Below are 11772 nucleotides of genomic sequence, written 5' to 3'. Positions count from 1 at the left end.
AATGCCACATGTGTTTGATCGGTGTTTCAAAGGGTGGAATGCAACCACAGGACGCACACGTCAGTGGCTGGAAGAGTGTTGCAGTCAACAAATGAATACAGACCGTGTCTACCTCCTCTGTGTTGTGTCCTTTTTCTCCTGTGTGCTATTGATTGATACTCCTCAGGGAGGAGGTTCTTCTGACTCAGACACTAAGCAAGTTCCTAAAGAAAATACCAGCTTTAAAAGAGAATAGAGGAAATAGCAGCGGCAGCAAAAAATCGCTAATCTTTCATTTATAAGAGCTACTGAACATCTGGAGAGCAGGCGGCTCCTTTAACCCCTGGAGCGCAGGAACAAATGAGCACCAAAGGGCATCCCATGCTAATGTGGTGCCATTAATTTGAATACAATGGAGGGCCCTATCATAAACATCTTCGAGCCATCTGGGCATCTCTCTCTACCTTGCCCAGCTCCTTTGGGTGCTGGAAGCACAGCTTTATGGGAGAGGAAATTCTTCAGAAGCTGAAGAAGAGTGAAGATATTTTTAAACAGCAATGCTAAGTTTAAAAGAGAAAAATGTATAATGGCTGAAGTGAAAAAATGATCAAACAAATGTATAGGAAAAATAAGTTTTTTAAAAATTGCAGTACAGTATAGTTGATTTACAGTGTTGTGTTAGTCTCTGGTGTACAGCAACGTTCTTCAGTTATGCATATAAGTGTGTGTGTGTATATCTTCCCTGGTGGCTCAATCGGTCAAGAATCTTCCTGCAAAGTAGGAGACCTGGGTTTGATTCCTGGGTTGGGAAGATCCTCTGGAGAAGGAAAGGGCAACCCATTTGAGTATTCTTGCCTGGAGAATCCCATGGGCAGAGGAGCCTGGTGGGCTACAGTTCATGAGGTCACAAAGAGTTGGACACAATTTAGTGACTAAACAAGCACTATATATATATACACACACACACACACACACACACACATTCTTTTTCATATTCTTTTCCATTGTGGTTTATTACATGATTCCTTGTGCTCTACAGTAGGATCTTGTTGTTTTATGTCTTTATATATATACATATATATATATATAGTAGTTTGTATCTGCTAATCCCAAACTCCTAATTTATCCCTCCCCTACCTCCTTTCCTCTTTAGTAACTGTAAGTTTGTTTTCTGTCTCTGTAAGTCTGTTTCTACTTCATAAATAAGTTCATTTGTGTCATATTTTAAATTCCACATATCAGTGATATCATGAAGTATTTGTCTTTGTCCAACTTACTCCACTTAAGTAAGATCATCTCTAGGTCCATCTGTATTGCTGCAAATGGCATTATTTCCTTCTTTTTTATGGCTGAGTAGTAAGGGAAAATGGGCTTCCCAGGTGGCACTAGTGGTAAAGAACTTGCCTGCCAATGCAGGAGATGTTAACAGACTTGGGTTTGATCCCTGGGTGGGAAGGTACTCTAGAGGAGGGCACAGCAACCCACTCTAGTATTCTGGCCTGGAATATCCCATGGACAAAGGAGCCTGGTAGGCAACAGTCCATGGGGTTGCAGACAGTTGGACATGACTGAAGCAACTTAGCACACATGCATGCAATAAGGACAAATATGTTGTAAACTATTCATGGGGGTGTTACTGAACTTAATATTTATGTCTGTTTCTCTCCAGCACGTATACCATTTTCAACCAAATGTCAGTGTGCTGTGGAAGGACAGCACCATATGCATTAGGAATGATTAACATGAAGTTCATGTTTGGGAGGAAGAGTATAAGGTCTAGAGTTTAGTTGGCATTGTGCAACTCTTTCTAGCACATTTCTGTAGGGCACATTATCTAGAGAGTCTTTAACTCTATTAGAAGATAGATAGAAGATAGATATGGGGATGAGAATACCTGTTCTCTTTTCTTTCCCTCAGTGGTCTCGTGGGATAATGTAAACATGCAGGGAAGTTGCTCTGAATAGATGCTTGAGATAAACAATCAATGTATGAATTAATGTTGTCGTGCAGCAGTTGTAGCAGCAGCTCCAAGTTTTGAAATAAGAAAATATTTGTAAACACGCACTTTCCTTCGATCCAGAAAAACCTCCCCATACCTCCCTCAAGCAGAGACTGCATGCTGGCAGCTGGTGAGTAGATATGGGCTGCAGGCCGGGCTGGTTGGCTCACGTGGGCTTTTGAGAGTTTTTGAAGTAGTTGCCAACGCTGACAAGAATACCCAGATTTTTAATTTCTCTTAAGAAATGGAAAAATCTGGCCCTGATGGTGCCCCCAGTCCGACACGGCAGGAGTCAGCTGGAGAGGAGGTTGGCGGGAGCCCCTGGTCAGCTCCCTTTCTCTGACCGCTGTCCTCATCTGGGTTTGTTCGTAGGCACTTTAGTTGGTACACTTGTCCGGAGGAAGCTAGTGAAGATGTTTTTCAAAAAAATTAGTAGAGTGTTGCATTAGTCAGGGTTCTCACTACCAATAGTGTGTGTGTGTGTGTCTGTGTGTGTGTGAGTCAGTTGGTTGGTCAAAGAAACAGGTATATTTTAAGGAATCGGCTCACACAATTACAGAGGCTGAGAATTCCGGACCCAGGAGAACCGATGGTGTACGTTACTCCAAGTCCAAGTCCAGAGGCAGGAGAAGATCAGTGTCCCAGCTCAAAGATGGTCAGGCAGAGAGAAACTTCTTTTGAACTCAGCCTTTTATTCTATTCAGGCCTTCAAAGGATTCCATAAGGCCCACCCACATTGGGAGGCAAAGTGGCTTTTCTTATCCTACCGATTCAAATGTTAGTCTCACCCAGAAACACCTGCACAGACACAAGACATCCCCAGAAATAACGGTTAACCAAATATCTGGACATGTCCTGGGTCCAGTTCATTTGACATATAAAATGAGCCATCAGACACACCTAATAACCTTTTAGCTTGCTTGAGTAGAGGACAGATATCCTGTATGTTTGTCATTTATCTATAACCCCACCAAGAAGGGGTGGGAAGGCTTCTTGAGGAGACAGGCATCTAGTGTGAAGTAAGAGGGCTGAGGACAAAGTTCCAAGCAGGGCAGGCCCCAGATAAAGAGGACAAGTAAACAACTGCCGACAGTTGCCCTTGTTTATTTCTTTTTCAAAGTTCTCTGTGTCCCTTCACTTTTAATGTCAACTAGAGCCACTAAGTTCTGAAAATATTTGGACACTTACGAAATCAGGGTGTGCACACAGTGAGGACTGTAATGCTCCATTCACCGGACCTCTGGATCATTTACTGGGTGTGAGAGTCCTACATAGGATCTGGGTGCAGAACCGTTCTGTGGAAACCTTGGTGAAAGGAAGAGGCTGCCCTTTTGGGGATCATTACCCGTATTAGTTTCCCTGGGGGCTCAATCGGTAAAGAATCTGCCTGCAATGTGGAAGACCTGGGTTCAATCCCTGGATCAGGAAGATCCCTTGGAGAAAGGAATGGCAACCCACTCTAGAATTCTTGCCTGGATACTCCCCATGGACAGAGGAGCCTGATGGGCTGCAGTCCATGGGGTCACAAACAGTAGGATGTGACTGAGCGACTAAGCACACACCTATACTGGCTAAGGCTGCCTGGGTTTTGTGTTGGAAGTATTTAAGACGGGGTGAGAAGGAACAAAGAACAGCCTTGGTCCTTAAAAGTAGTCAGGATCATATTCAGAATATTGGTCCAACATCTAGACATGATGAAAACAATTTTCACTCAAAGGCAAATTCAAAGGCACTAGTAGTAATTCCATTTTCCACTTGCTCTAAATGAATTGGCAATGAAACTGTCAGCTGAACTAATTATCTATCAAAAGCCTTGAAATGAGGTATGTAAAAAGCCATGTATGTAAAAATTCTGTCCATGCCATGAAACATAGGAAAAAGGATATGTTAGTTTAGTTCTCTTTTTAAACTGTTGTTTGAATAGAATTGTAGACAGTTTTTTTTTTTTTTTTTAAATCTTCCTTTTATAAAAGTCATTTAAAATGAATGAACGCTTGGTGGCTGATTTCCATCAGCACTATTCTTTTGGACTGACGATGCAGATCTTGAAATCCTTGCCCTGTTTGCTTTCTGCTGGTATTCCTGCCTGCTCAGCCCCTTACAGGGCTATGGGCATTCCCAGCAGGGCTAAGAAAGAACTGGAACAGCCATTCCACTGTCTCTCAATGAGAACTCCCTCTCCAGGGCCCTTGCCTTCCCCCTGCCCTTCAGATGGGGATGCCAACCTGTCCAAGTGGGCGTGAGTGGTCATGATTTAAGCGGTGCCAAGCGCTCTGTGCTCCACTGGGAGCGGAGTTCTCTGCCTCGTAGCATTCCTGGCCATCTGGGCTGGGAGACCGAGACCACTGTGGCACCGAAATAACCTTGGCCAGTTCTCCCGCAACTTCTGCTTTAGGAACTGCCGTGCCTGACGCTGCGGCATGTGACACCAGGAGCGTGGACTCTGTGAGACCTGGAGGGGCACTGGCCTCTTTTCTTACCTGTGTGCCCTGCTCTTCCAGCCCTGCCCCCACATTTGGCATTCTGCTGCCTAAGCTCATGGAAGGAGCCTTCCTTCCCAGGATGGGAGGCGGGCAGAGTGCCCATGTACACAGACACACACACAAACACACACACAGCCCCACACTCAATGCCTGCCTTCCTCACAGGAGCAAAAGTGTGTCTGCAATGGCCAGGGAGGCTCCAGCTCACTGAGTCCTATAGGGAGGAGGGGCAGTCAGCCTGGAGAGAGAGTTTAATAAAGCCTTAGGGGAGGAATGCTCTGGGGTTTATTCTGCTGAGCCCGGACGTTTTACCGCATGTGGTCTCAGTTACCATTACTCTCTCTGTCTTGAGAGAAAGTTTTCCTCTTTCAATCTATTTGCCGGCGCCACTAACTGCACATAACTAGCTATTACCCCAAAGACTCCAACCATCAATTAACATATTATATTTAATTGTTTCATGTGGAATCTGATGGTCTTCTGTGATCTTTCAAGTTGAATAGATCCTTAAAGCTACAAAAGATTTTATAAAGCATGTGTGTGGTGTGTGTGTAGTGTGTGGTGTGTGTGTAGTGTGGTGTGTGTAGCACGTGTGTATGCTGTATGCTGTGTGTGTATGTGATGTGTCTGTGTGTGTATGGTGCATGCATGTCTTGTGTGTATGTGTGTGTGTGTAGCATGTGTGTGTTTTATGTGTGATGTATGTGTGGTGTGTGGTGTGTGTGTGATGTGTGTGTATAGCACACGTGTGTTGTATGTGGTGTGGGTGTTGTGTGGGTGTTGTGTGTGCTGTGTGTATGACTAAGTGTGTGTGTGTGTGTGTGTGTATGTGTGTGTGTTCCAGGTGCTGGAAAATTGTAGTGAATGAGACAAATAAGACTCTACCCTATGTCCTATGGGACTTATATTTTAAGTCCCCACAGTACTTAGGGTAAAGTCACAAGCCTTTCATGATTGATTAAAAGGCTATGTCTAATGTGGTCTCTTTCCCAGTCCCTCCCTTCATTTTGCACTGTTCTTCCCTGCCCATCTGCCTTCCACCACAGTGGGAAGGGCCACGATCAGCATCTTTGTGCAGGAGGTTGGCATACCCCTACCCTGTCACCTACTCACTGCAACACATTTTTCACATCTCAGCTCACTGTCCTTTCCTCACTGATGTCTTCTCTTGCCTTCCCAATCTACATGCAGGTCCCCTCTGACATTCTTTCCCTTAGCACCCTTCCCTTCCAATGTGTTCCGTGATCCCAATACCATGTCACTGATGCCTGATTTCTCCACTGGTGGGTAAGAATCTGGTTGGTTTTTCACTTTATTATATCACCATTTGTTGTTGTTGTTAAGTTTCTGGAGATGGAAATGGCAACCCACCCTAATATTATTGCCTGGGAAGTTCCATGGATAGAGGAGCCTGGAGGGCTACAGTCCAAGGGTCACAAAAGAGTCAGACATGACTTAGTGACTAAACAATAACAAATATCTACCTTTTAAGGAGTATTCAATAAACATTTGATCAACTAATACATGAATAAGAAAAATGGAAAAGTGCAGACAAACTGAAAATGGCTTTGTAGGTATATCTTAGAAACACTTAGATTGTTACAGAATTTCCCAATTTTTAATCTTTCTTTTTCCTTTTTTTGGAGAGTAAGATTTATCCAAAATCATATTTTATGACTGCCAATGAGACAGATCCGAGCTTTTACCTACTTGCAAACTAATAGGTTAGCTTGTCATAGTTTCATAGATTCTCACTGAAGTCATGAGACTCTTGAGTCAGACACAGCAGACTTTATTTCTCACAGAATGGCAAGCAGCATGAACATCAGTATATCTGTGTCAGTTTTCCCGGCTCCCAGGTCCCATGGGGATGATGGGGATGGGCCTAAGCAGGTATGTCACAGGAGAGGATTCCTGAGCACAGGGAACCTGAATCTGTTATAATGGACAGTAAGTGTGTCTGTCCCTTTGCTCCAGAGGAAGGTGCTCTTTTTATCTTCTATGACTGTCAGCCAGTCTGCCTGTTACTCTGGAGGCAGATGACACAGTCTCTGTCTTCCATGGCTGTTTGCTTTACAAACACCCTTGGATGATAGTCTGAAAGGAAGACATTTAGTGCATTGCTCACCAGAGGTATAGAAGCATTAGAGACCCATGGGGAATTTTCCTGTAACAATATCTGTCCCTCGTTTTTACACCATTTTGGTTTCTGGTGAACTTCCCATGAGAATGCCAATCCTTCAGTGTTCACATGGGAGATGCAGGAACTGGGGTCACCCTCTGCCATTTTGCTAGACTTTGTAGAGCCATCTGGTGGAGGATGGCAAACCTGGAAGTTGGTTGCATGAGTTTAGGGAAGTGGCACCAGGGTGTTTTCCTTCATGAAGGAGGGTCCAGGAGAGTTTATGAAAGACAAATATCATTAGCGTTCCTCACTCCTCATCCCTCCTGAACTCTGAGATGTTGTCTCCTCAAGTACCAAGGCTATTATTCTCCTTCCATGGCCACAAAAGTAGTGTGTCCCGTTCCCAGAGCTATAATGGCGATTTTATTATCTCCTATTCACACCCAGGCATTTCATTCAGAGCAGTCCAGCGGGAGAGGCACAAGGGCATTTTTAATAAAACTTAGACTCACCATCTCCCCCATTTTGGTATGTGTGGACCACTGGAGAACGACTCGGCAAATAGCGCACTCAATCAAGTGGTCAGAATCCTTACACACTGTGACCATATTGGCCCAATGAGACAATTTTGGTGGCTACACTAGAATCAAGCTTGAGGCCCTCAGTCCCTTTTGGCTGTGCTACCATCCAGAGGGTATACCATCCAGGCAGTCCTGGGGTTTCTGTTAGGAGAAAAAGGAGAAGCTTCATGCCCAGAAATGGTCAGGTGGAATCCAGAATTTTCAAAATAGGTTTATATAACCCCCTAACCATTTTAATCCCAATTATTACCTAGAAAGGGGCCAAGAGAAAATGATCCCTTTCTGGGACAGCCACACTCAGTGACCAAATTGCCTCAAGAATGTGTATGGACCAGGAGGAGGTGACGGAGGCCTTTTGAAGTCTCAGAAATACCATATATCTGTGGATGGTAGGGACCATGGAAGGTCTATTGAATATCTTGACCATTAGCCTATAACTGGGTCATTTTTATGGTAAAAGGTTCATCACTGTCAGGCTGAATTGGTCCAAAAAGCCAAAATCAGGACACATTAGCTTCAAGGGCTGCAATGTAGCCTTCCTCACTAGAAGATAAAGGGTGAAACTCTTGGCTAGAGTCACGAGTGGGGCAGGCAGTGGTGGCTCATGCATCAGAAACATAGAGTCCTTTCCTTTGCGCCCAGTCCATGGTGGTGAACATGTTGCTGTATCTGGGAAGATGATGGATCCAGGCAACAACAGGGGCAATCTGGACACTGCAGACTAATCACAAACTCAATTCCAGACAGTCTCAGCAGAGCACAGGCTCTTACTGTGGGCAGTGACAGGAGTGACCCAGATGGTTTGATTAGCAGCCATGATATGTTTCCACATTTCATGGCCTCAAAGAGCGGTGTCTTTAATCTGCCAGCTTCTAGTTTTCCAAATGGCAGAGCAAATAGCTAAGTCATTGGCAACAGCCCAAGAGTCAGGAAAATTATAATCTGGTTCATCAAAAGGAGTACCGACCAGAGCTATGAGAATGGTTTTGCATTCTACCCATTGAGCAGAGCGACCACATCCCAGTTTTTTCATGTAGCTGGCCATGAAGTTGAACAGCCCCAGCAGCCCCCGTGGACACCATCAGGGAAACCTCTGTGAACCAGGGGCCCTCTTAACCAGTGACTTTGCTTCAGGTGGTGGAATGAGGGGTAAAATCTTCCCAAAGGATGGTTATCACTCATTCATATAAAGCCAAGGTACTGCTTGACCAGGCTGGCTTCATCTTTTTTGACACTTGGGGTGTTACATTCTCACCTTGTTAGTTGTTGAGTTCTAGTTGGCCCATGCTAAAACAAGAATACCAGAAAGTCACAGACCTCTGTGAGTCAGGTGTTCAGTTTCAGCCAGAGCCCTGAAGCAAGCTAGAAGCTGCTTCTCCCAAAGGATGTAGCTGGCAGTAATGTTGGAGGGATGACATGTCCAGAACCCCAAAGGCATCTCTGAGTGGAATCTGCTTCCCTTCACCAGAGGCTCCAATAGGCAGAATCAGGAGTCACTGAGACTCAAGGTCCCTTTAGCTTCTTTTGTTCACTGTTAACCTTGCTCAGATCTCATCAGTTGAATTTGGGTCCTGGCTTCTCCCATGGGACCAGGTATAATAGTGACTTGAGTGCCTGTATCCAGCCGTGTCATACAGCTAGATTTATACTTTTTCCCTGAAACTCCCTAGTGTACTCAGATGGGTGCATATGACCTTCAGCCTCACCTTCAAGCATCTTTCTTTAAAGCAGTTATGGTCAGGTAGAGAGAGGGAGGGTCCAGAGACCAGGTAGGTCACTAAGCAAGGCTTTGCCTTCACTTTCACTTTCCAGTGGCCACTTGCAACCATTTCCAGGTCAACCAACCAACTTCTGATGCTCTCGGTCCACCTCATATTCTACTCATTTTGACACTGGTCATTTCAGCTTTGGGGGCCCCATGCTCAGCATGCATGCATGTGTGCTCAGTTGCTTCAGTTGTGTCCCTTTCTTTGCAACCCCGTGGACTATAGCCTGACAGGCTCCTCTGTCCATGGGATTCTCCAGGCAAGAATACTGGAGTGGGTTGCTGTGCCCTCCTCCAGATCTTTCCAACCCAGGGACCAAACCTGGGCCTCCTGCATTGCAGGCAAATTCTTTACCGCTGAGCCACTGGGGAAGCCTCCATACTGAGCAGTCGCAGTCTATTGCCTTTTGTCTGGGGCTGTGGGCTGCTACCTTCCTGTAGGGGTAATTTTCTTCTTTTTCTCCACTGAAGGAGAGTGAGTAAAAGCCACGTCACTGTTCGGGTGCTTGTTCAATCCAACCTCATCCTCTGAACATCCATTGATATCTGTGACTCCCCAGTTGCCCATCACTTTGGGGAGATGATTCTACACCATCTCAAGGAGTCCTCTTACATCCTCAAACATGCCCTGCAGGTCCCTTTTTCCTCTTCCAGAAGCAAAGCCAGGTGTCTGTCAGCGTCCCATTCTCATCACCAATAAAGCCAAGAACTGAGAAGAGTCTGAGATTTTACCATGCTTGTAAACTAACAAGTTGCTGCTGTGGTCTGAAAGTGTTCCCTCCAAGTTCTTATGTTGAAATCCTAGCCCCTAAAGATGATGGTATTAGGACATGGACCTTTGCTTGATGTTTGGGTCATGAGGGTGGAGCCCTCATTGATTGGGATTAGTGCCTTGATTATAGAGGCTCCTAAGAGATTCCCTCACCCCTTCTACCATGTGAGGACACAGCAAGAAGACACCAGCTATGGACCAGGAAGGAGCTTCCCTGGTAGCTCAGATGGTAAAGAGTCCACTTGCAATGCAGGAGACCCGAGTTTGATCCCTTATGAGCAACTAACACACACACACACACACACACACACACAGACACACACACACACATGCATGGATCAAGAAGAGGGCATTCAGCAGAGCACGACTATGCTGGCACCTTGATCTTGATTTCGTAGCTTCCAGAATGTGAGAAATAAATGTCTCTTGTTTATAAGCCACACAGTCTGTGGTATTAATACTTTATTTCAGCAGCCCAAATAGACCCTCACATTAGCCTATTAGATGATAATGGGATGCTGACGGAAGCCATGAGGCCCCTGGATTAGAGATACCATGGCCCAGAGGAGAGCCACATGGGCATCAGTACATGTGTGTCAGTTCCCTTGGCCCCCAAACCCCATGGGGAGGTGCTGATGGACCCAGGTGGATGCCTGTATATGCAGCAGGTTGCATTACAGTAAAGAATCCTAAATCTTTTATTGTGGACAATAAGCATGTCTACCCTTTTTTTGGGGGGGGAGGCACTCTCTCTGTCTTCCAACAGTATTTGCTTCATGTGGTCAGTTGCTCAGTTGTGTCCAACTGTTGTAGTCCCATAGACTGAAGCCTGCCAGGCTCATCTGTCTATGAAATTTTCCAGGCAAGAATACTGGATCAGGTTGCCATCTCCTCCTCCAGGGGATCTCCTTGACCCAGGGATTGAACCCGTGTCTCTTGCATCTCCTGCATTGGCAGGAGGGTTCTTTACCACTAGTGCCACCTGGGAAGCCCCATTTGCTTCATGCATGCCCTTAAATAGATAGTTCAAAACAAAGGACAATTAATGCCTGACTTGCAAGAAGTGCTGAAAGACAAGAGGCCCATGGTGAGTTGTGTTCCAATAATAATTCCAATAACAACTCATAATGGGTAATGGAAAGTGCTCATAATGGGTAATGGACTAATGAATGAGTGAACCATCAAGATCAGGGTTCAAATCCCAATTCTATTCTGAACATATTTGTAACTTTTGGAATGACTGAAGGTCAGTTTGCTCCTATATAAAATGACATAATAACTGTAACTCTTGCCTGGGTACTTACTATGCCAAGTACTATTCTAAGTGCTTTTAAGATATTGTTTGATTTAATACTTACAGTAATCTTAGGAAATAAAACTGTTTTTCTGTTTCATAAATAAGGAAACAGGGCATGGATATGTTATTTACCCAATGTCACACATCTAGGAAGCACCAAAGCCAGGATTTGAGTCTATACTCTCCACTCTGGTTTCCATGGTTTTAAGTACCTCTGCTTCCTACACAAGACCGAGTACCAACTCCTGCTTCACTGGTGTATCCTATATAGACTGAATGCATTGTTAGGTGATTAATCAAAGATGGTTTTCTTTCTTTATCTTTCTAAAGTTATTTAATTAAAAATATTCAATTTCTTGGAATCCTCATCTTGAAAAATGATTACTACTCCTTTATTGAGTAAAAGTGGGGAAATACATTCCCCCATAATATCAGGGAAGAAAGGCTGAACACTGTGGACAGGGATTACCCCAGCCCTCTCTGGGTCGAGGAGGAAGAGCCACCCACGATGGTGCCTGGACCCCCAGGGGTCTGTGACAGGCTGTAGAGAACTGCAAAGTCTGGCTCTGAAATTGCCCTTCCTTCATCAACTCCAGATGAACCAACCCTCAGAGAGAACAGCGTGAAGGAACTGCCTGAGAAATACTCTGAGAACTGACAATGGGGCCTCTAATTCATAACAGCCCAGAACAAGCCCGGTCTCTTTGTGCTCTCTTCCGGGTGTCGTGGAGGTGGTAATCTGAGCTGCCCGTTATCATCACCAGATACACA

This window comes from Giraffa tippelskirchi, chromosome 14, assembly GCF_054371585.1.
Source record: "Giraffa tippelskirchi isolate mGirTip1 chromosome 14, T2T-mGirTip1v1.2.pri, whole genome shotgun sequence".
NCBI lineage: Eukaryota > Metazoa > Chordata > Mammalia > Artiodactyla > Giraffidae > Giraffa > Giraffa tippelskirchi.
The sequence above is the reverse complement of the archived record's forward strand: the minus strand, read 5'-3'. Positions refer to the sequence as shown.